We start from the raw sequence: 6,305 nt of genomic DNA, 5'->3' as shown, positions 1-6,305 counted from the left end.
TCCGTCTTTGACCGAAGACCTCCGCGTCTGTCCGTACCTCTTCCTTGCCCGACCTTCCTCTTGACAGACCTCCGCGTCTGCCCGACTTCGCCTTCCATCCGATCTACGGTTTACCCGACTTGGGTACACCTTTTTTTTTAGACTCCGCCCGACCTGAATACAGCCCGAACTGCTGATCACGGACAACCATCTCTTGGTAGTACCTGAGTCTGGATTTGGATCAATTATTGAGATCTTACCTTTCTTCCTTTTCCCGACCTTTATTCTGCCCGACCTCCAGACCTTTTGGCTTTCATTCAGACCCTACCCAGAATCCTACTGCCACTTACTATTATTATTATTTTTTGTGCTTAACAATAAGCCTTCTCCTCAAGACTCCTAAACATCACTTTCAGTGATGTTTTAGGAGTTTGCAGGTCAGCATCCGAGGCTACGTCAACCTCAGATCCGACCTCCATCTTCTGAGGCTACGTTGGACCCGACCTCCATTTATCGCGGACTGGTGGTGGTCTGCACATTGATCGATCTTGCACTAACATTGCTTCAGCATCTCCCCCCTGACGGAAGTCATGATTATTTTCTGTAAAAAAGGATTCTAACCTTCTTGCCGTGGATGCTAAACTGGCCAGATCCTGAAAGTCGTGGGCTGTCAGGGCCTCGCGAAGTCTGGTATGCATGTTCCTGACCACCAAATTGGTCATTTCGCTTTCATTGATCATCGTAGGACATCGTCCCTTCATCAATCGCATCCTCTCTATGAATTGGTAGCCGGTCTCTTCCGGCATCTGCGTGATCTCCAGAAGGTCTATCAGTGAGACTGTCGGCAGAGGATTAAAGAACCTTGCATGAAAATCTGCCTCTAAATCTTCCCAAGTTTGCAACTGTCCAGGCGGCAGACTGACATACCAAGAAAAAGCTGTTCTTGTGAGCGACAATCCAAACAATTGTAACTTGTGAAACGGATTGTTGCCTACTTCTCCCAATTGAGCCGTGAAGCGACCCACATGCTCAATGGTAGAGGCTCCGTCTTCTCCCGAAAAAGAATAGAAGTCTGGTGGCCTATAATTTCTCGGGAGAGGATGATCGTTAATGATCCTTTCTGGAAATGGCCTCTGGTAAACCGGCCTGTTCACCGTTTGCGGATTCATTCCGAAATGCACCCGCAGAACTTGAGCAATATCCTCCGGATCTACTCTGGGTGGAATATGGTCGATCACTGGAATGTGATCGTGAGTCTGACCTCCCAATCTTTCTTCTCTGGAGAAGGCTGGTTCGGCTGGGATGGGATTATGAGTCTGTCCCTCCAACCTTTCTTCTCTAGAGAAGGCTGGTTCGGTTGGAATGGGATTATGAGTCTGTCCTCCTAATCTCTCATTCGGCTGGGTATTATCAACCCTCGGTCCCAAAGGAACATTATCTGGGAAAGTTAGAGGAATCTTCCCCATATCTGTTCGGTTGAAAGTTGTGACGCTTGGAAACGTACTGTCAACGTACGTTGGCCCTGCAAACGTTGATCCTGGAAAAATCGCCTGAAAACGAGCAGGTGACACGGCTGGAAACATGTTTGGATACAGGGTGAATCTGGAGAATGCCTGATCCACCATGTTCTGTATTAGATTTTGTTGTTCACGCAACATGTTCGTTTGTTGCTCACGCAACATGTTCTGCATAACCAAAGTTTGCTGGTTGTTCATTTGTTGAACATAAGACAACCAATCGGTAGGTGGTGGGGGAATCTCCCCTGGATTTGGCATGACTGGTGATGAAACATTTTCTCCCACCGGTGCTGATGATATTTGAGGTTGTGTGCCTACCATATTGATTTTTCTGATGATTCGGCCAGACCTCAATTGTATGACATTTTGTGTTGATGTAGGATCAGCAATCTTGCCTTTCTCCCACTGTGGTCGCCAATTTGTTGATGTATTTTTTCAACAAAAATAAAGTAAAATTCAAAGATATAGAAAATATCCTTAAACTTGATTAATTAGTGCCTGAGATTAGGAATCTCTAAACACTGTATGGTACAGAAAATAAACTGGAAAATAAAATACTGAAATTTAAAGTGGTGATCCCCAAATCTGACTTTGCTTTGTTGAAGTTGATTGAAGATGCCTTTTCTGACGGATTTGAATCCTTTAAATAGCCTTTCAGAGAAAACGGTTTGAACCGCCGTCTGGTCGGTTACAGCAACCGCTGTCAACCGACCACCAATTTCTCCTCTATTGACACGTATTACAACTTCCTTCAACCGTTCCCACCAGTCACAGAACTCAGACCTGCCTCTTACCCGACCTGCCTGTCCACTGCCAAATTTCTTTTGCCCGACTTCGTCCTTCGCCCGACCTGCTTCTTCGCCCGACCTCACTTGGGCCGACCTCCGCATCAGCCGCCCTCCGTCTTTGACCGAAGACCTCCGCGTCTGTCCGTACCTCTTCCTTGCCCGACCTTCCTCTTGACAGACCTCCGCGTCTGCCCGACTTCGCCTTCCATCCGATCTACGGTTTACCCGACTTGGGTACACCTTTTTTTTTAGACTCCGCCCGACCTGAATACAGCCCGAACTGCTGATCACGGACAACCATCTCTTGGTAGTACCTGAGTCTGGATTTGGATCAATTCTTGAGATCTTACCTTTCTTCCTTTTCCCGACCTTTATTCTGCCCGACCTCCAGACCTTTTGGCTTTCATTCAGACCCTACCCAGAATCCTACTGCCACTTACTATTATTATTATTTTTTGTGCTTAACAATATTATTGAAACATATTTAGTGAATCAGTGCCCAATATTTTTAAATTACAATTATACAATTTTCATCAATAGAGGAAAATGTTGGTTCGAAAAGTTTGGAGAAAAAACTTAAAAAATAAAAAATCCTAAGAAATGAAGTAGGTATATTTCATGATTTCCTAACAAATAATTTAAATAAAAAAACTGTAACTTTATTAAAAATATAAACTTACAAAATTTTTGCAACTTCCATTGATATAAAGTAAAATGAAGTGTAAAAATATTACTCCCCCATCAAAATTTGTTCAATTGCTTTGTACATAAATTATAGTAAAAAGTCAAACTTACATTTTTCTGGTGTATCTTTTTTTACCTTTTTATAGTAAAAAAAATAAAAAAAATAGTTAAAAGGGTAAAAACTGTATGATTTTTTTTGCTAAAAAAAGAAACAAATATATTTTTCTATGATTAGACAAAAAAAAAAGTTTGACGTAGAGAGTATTATGTGATTTGTTATAAAAATGTTATCATTTTAAAAAAATCACAAAATTGTAGCGGCTTCTATTGTTATATAAAATCATTATCATATAAACTATTTGATAGAAATGTCATAATTTTATAAAAAGTTATTCGCAAAATTTCATGGATGTAATTTCATATATTTTTATGTGACTTTTGAATAAAAAATTAATTTATTTTGCTGATAGTGTATAAAAAAAAATAATATATATATACACACAAAATATTATTCATTTTCATTGAAATACCTCTCTAAATATTTGAACGCAAAATTGAATGACAGAAGAAGTATAAAACTATCTAAAAAGTTATAATGATTGATATTCAGTGATTTGTCGATTCGATTAAATTTTGTCGATAAAAACAAAATAGTATATAAGATTTATGGAAGTGATAGAGTGAGAAACAAGTATGAAGGCATTAGATTGTTTGATTCCTACAAATTGGCAGCCAGCAAAGACCAACAACACAAGACAAGAATCACTCACTCTTACATATATTCCTACATTTTGCATTTGTTCTTTGGAATTCTTTTCATCAACCCTTCTTTTTAATATCTACTTTATACACAATTATCCTCTCTCAATATGCATCATTATTTTTTAGGGAAAGTTTTGGATGAGAATTTTTATTTTACGAGGATATAGAATCGTTATACACAAAAATTTTCATTATTATTACATGATCGTCTATACATGACCGATAACAATTGTCAGTAGGTTTTTTTTTTTTTTTTTTTTGTTACTGATAGTTTAAACTTTCAGTCATGTTCTAAGGGAATAAAATCTTGCTACAAGATTAAACTTATAGATGTGTGACGTTAAATTACAGATAATTTTGGATAAAATTTTTGTAAGAATAATGAACTGGCATACGCATAACTTTCCATTACTACATAGTCGGTAACATATGATTGTGACAATAACATTGTCAGCATGTTTTTATTGTTATAAGTTACTATTTTACTGGAATAAAGTTATGATGCAAATTTAAAATAACGAATATTTTAGATCTGAAATGGATATAAATATTTATATATGATATTCGAATTGAAATCTTTAATATAAAGATTGACCCTATAAACTACAATTCATCGTAATATACATTTAAAAGTCTAAATTCTAAAATCTAAAGTTTTTATCTAAAATTTAAATTTTCAAAATATTTGTAAGTTGATTAATACATATATAGTTATTGTGTAAACACATTCATAATATTAAAATAAAAAAAAACTATAAATTTAGTTCCAGGATTCTAGAATGAAGAATTAATTGAAAAAAAATATAAATAAAATGAATGTCTTTCCAAATCAAGTGCAAAAGCAAAAGAACATTGTAGTATGAGTGCTATTTGTGGAACAACATTTGTGTACCAAGAAAAAATTAATAAAATAAATGAAAATGAAAATGAAAATAAAAATAAAGCATAATGGTTTTGAGTTGTAATAATTAGATGCTCTATTTTAATTTTAATTTAATTTTATTTATTTTTTTGTGATGGGACTTAAAAGAGGATAAGATGATTCTATTTGTGAATACTATTTATGTTTCCCTTATTTTGGTATATTTTTAGTGTAAATGGCATAAAACCCTATTGTGAAATTTAAAAGTTGATAGAGATACTTATTATTTTATTTTTATTTTAAAAAAGATTAATTGTACGGAACTTTAAATTATTATATGCTTATATATTATACATATTCTCTTGTTACTAATTTTTTTTTTTTTTTAAATATCTAAAATGACATTCAGTTATTTTAAATTTATAGTTTCATTATTTGATTTTTTTTTTTTTAAATACACTTTTATTAACTATTAAGTTTTTGTCAACACTGTTTATTTTCTTTTTTCTACTTTACTAGTTGTTTATATTTTTATCTTAATTTTAATATATTATAATATTATAAAAAATAAAATACTATTTTCAAACTAATTTTTAATTATTAGCAATATATTGAAATTTTAAGATAAAAATATGTTTTTGTCGTTACGTTACTACAAATAGATTATTTTACGACAAACTTAAAATTCTTTTGGTTATTGATCCATAAATGTTACTACTTTTTTTTTGTGTGTGTGTGTGTGTGTTACCTTAGAGTATTATGCATTTTATTATTTATTTATTTAACTAAAGAGCCATCTTAAATAATTCTTATTTAAACAAATTATATGTGATTTTGAATTGAATAGTTTCTTAGCATCTTGTTGCTTTTAAAAGATACAAATTTTTACATTTGTTAGATTGTTGTTTTCCATTGTTAAGTTCAATATTCAATAAATAATGGATTAAAAATTAATTTCTCATCAAAGTTGTAAATAATAAAACATAAAGTTGCACATATCATTGATCATTACAATTCTCATTGTAAAAAAAAAAAAAAAAAAAAGTGATTTAAATTGCTATAAAAAGTATGACAAATTTTATAAGACATGGAAATTTGTCTCCCTAAAAAATCACCAAAAAAATTGAAATAATATTAATGGGCACACAAGCACAAAAGCATTCCACGTAAACCTCTAATTTGGCCATTTTACCATTTCTTCAATGTCCTATTGTTTGTACTATCAGTAAATTTAACATATTTTATAAAAATGTTTGATGTCTTTTTTATATGATTCAATAAAATTTCCTATAATTTAATATATAAGTAAGTTTTTTTCAATGGTCTATACATCCACAGTATATATATTTTTAAAATATATGATACGAATATATTATTAAATCGATTAATTATATTAAGAATATTCATTATTATTATATAATATAGTGAATATACACGTAAAATAACCTATGCATTTGCTATTTCTCTATAAACAGTTTTCCGATTGAGCCATTTTTTAAAGACAGGCCCATAATTCATATGATCTATTGGGCCTTATGGCCCAGTATCAATGGTAGTTTATTTTTTCAAATTGTCTAATAAACACGACTATTTTTATTAAATAAAACACGAAAAAATAGTCAAATTATTTTTTATTTATTACTATTAATTTTCTATGTACGGACACCTTAATAATTAATATTTATAGTTAATTAATTATGTGATAATAAATAA

The sequence above is a fragment of the Andrographis paniculata genome, unplaced genomic scaffold, assembly GCF_009805555.1.
Source record: "Andrographis paniculata isolate CXL003 unplaced genomic scaffold, ASM980555v1 Contig51END, whole genome shotgun sequence".
Classification (NCBI taxonomy): domain Eukaryota; kingdom Viridiplantae; phylum Streptophyta; class Magnoliopsida; order Lamiales; family Acanthaceae; genus Andrographis; species Andrographis paniculata.
This window is presented reverse-complemented; position numbering follows the sequence as displayed.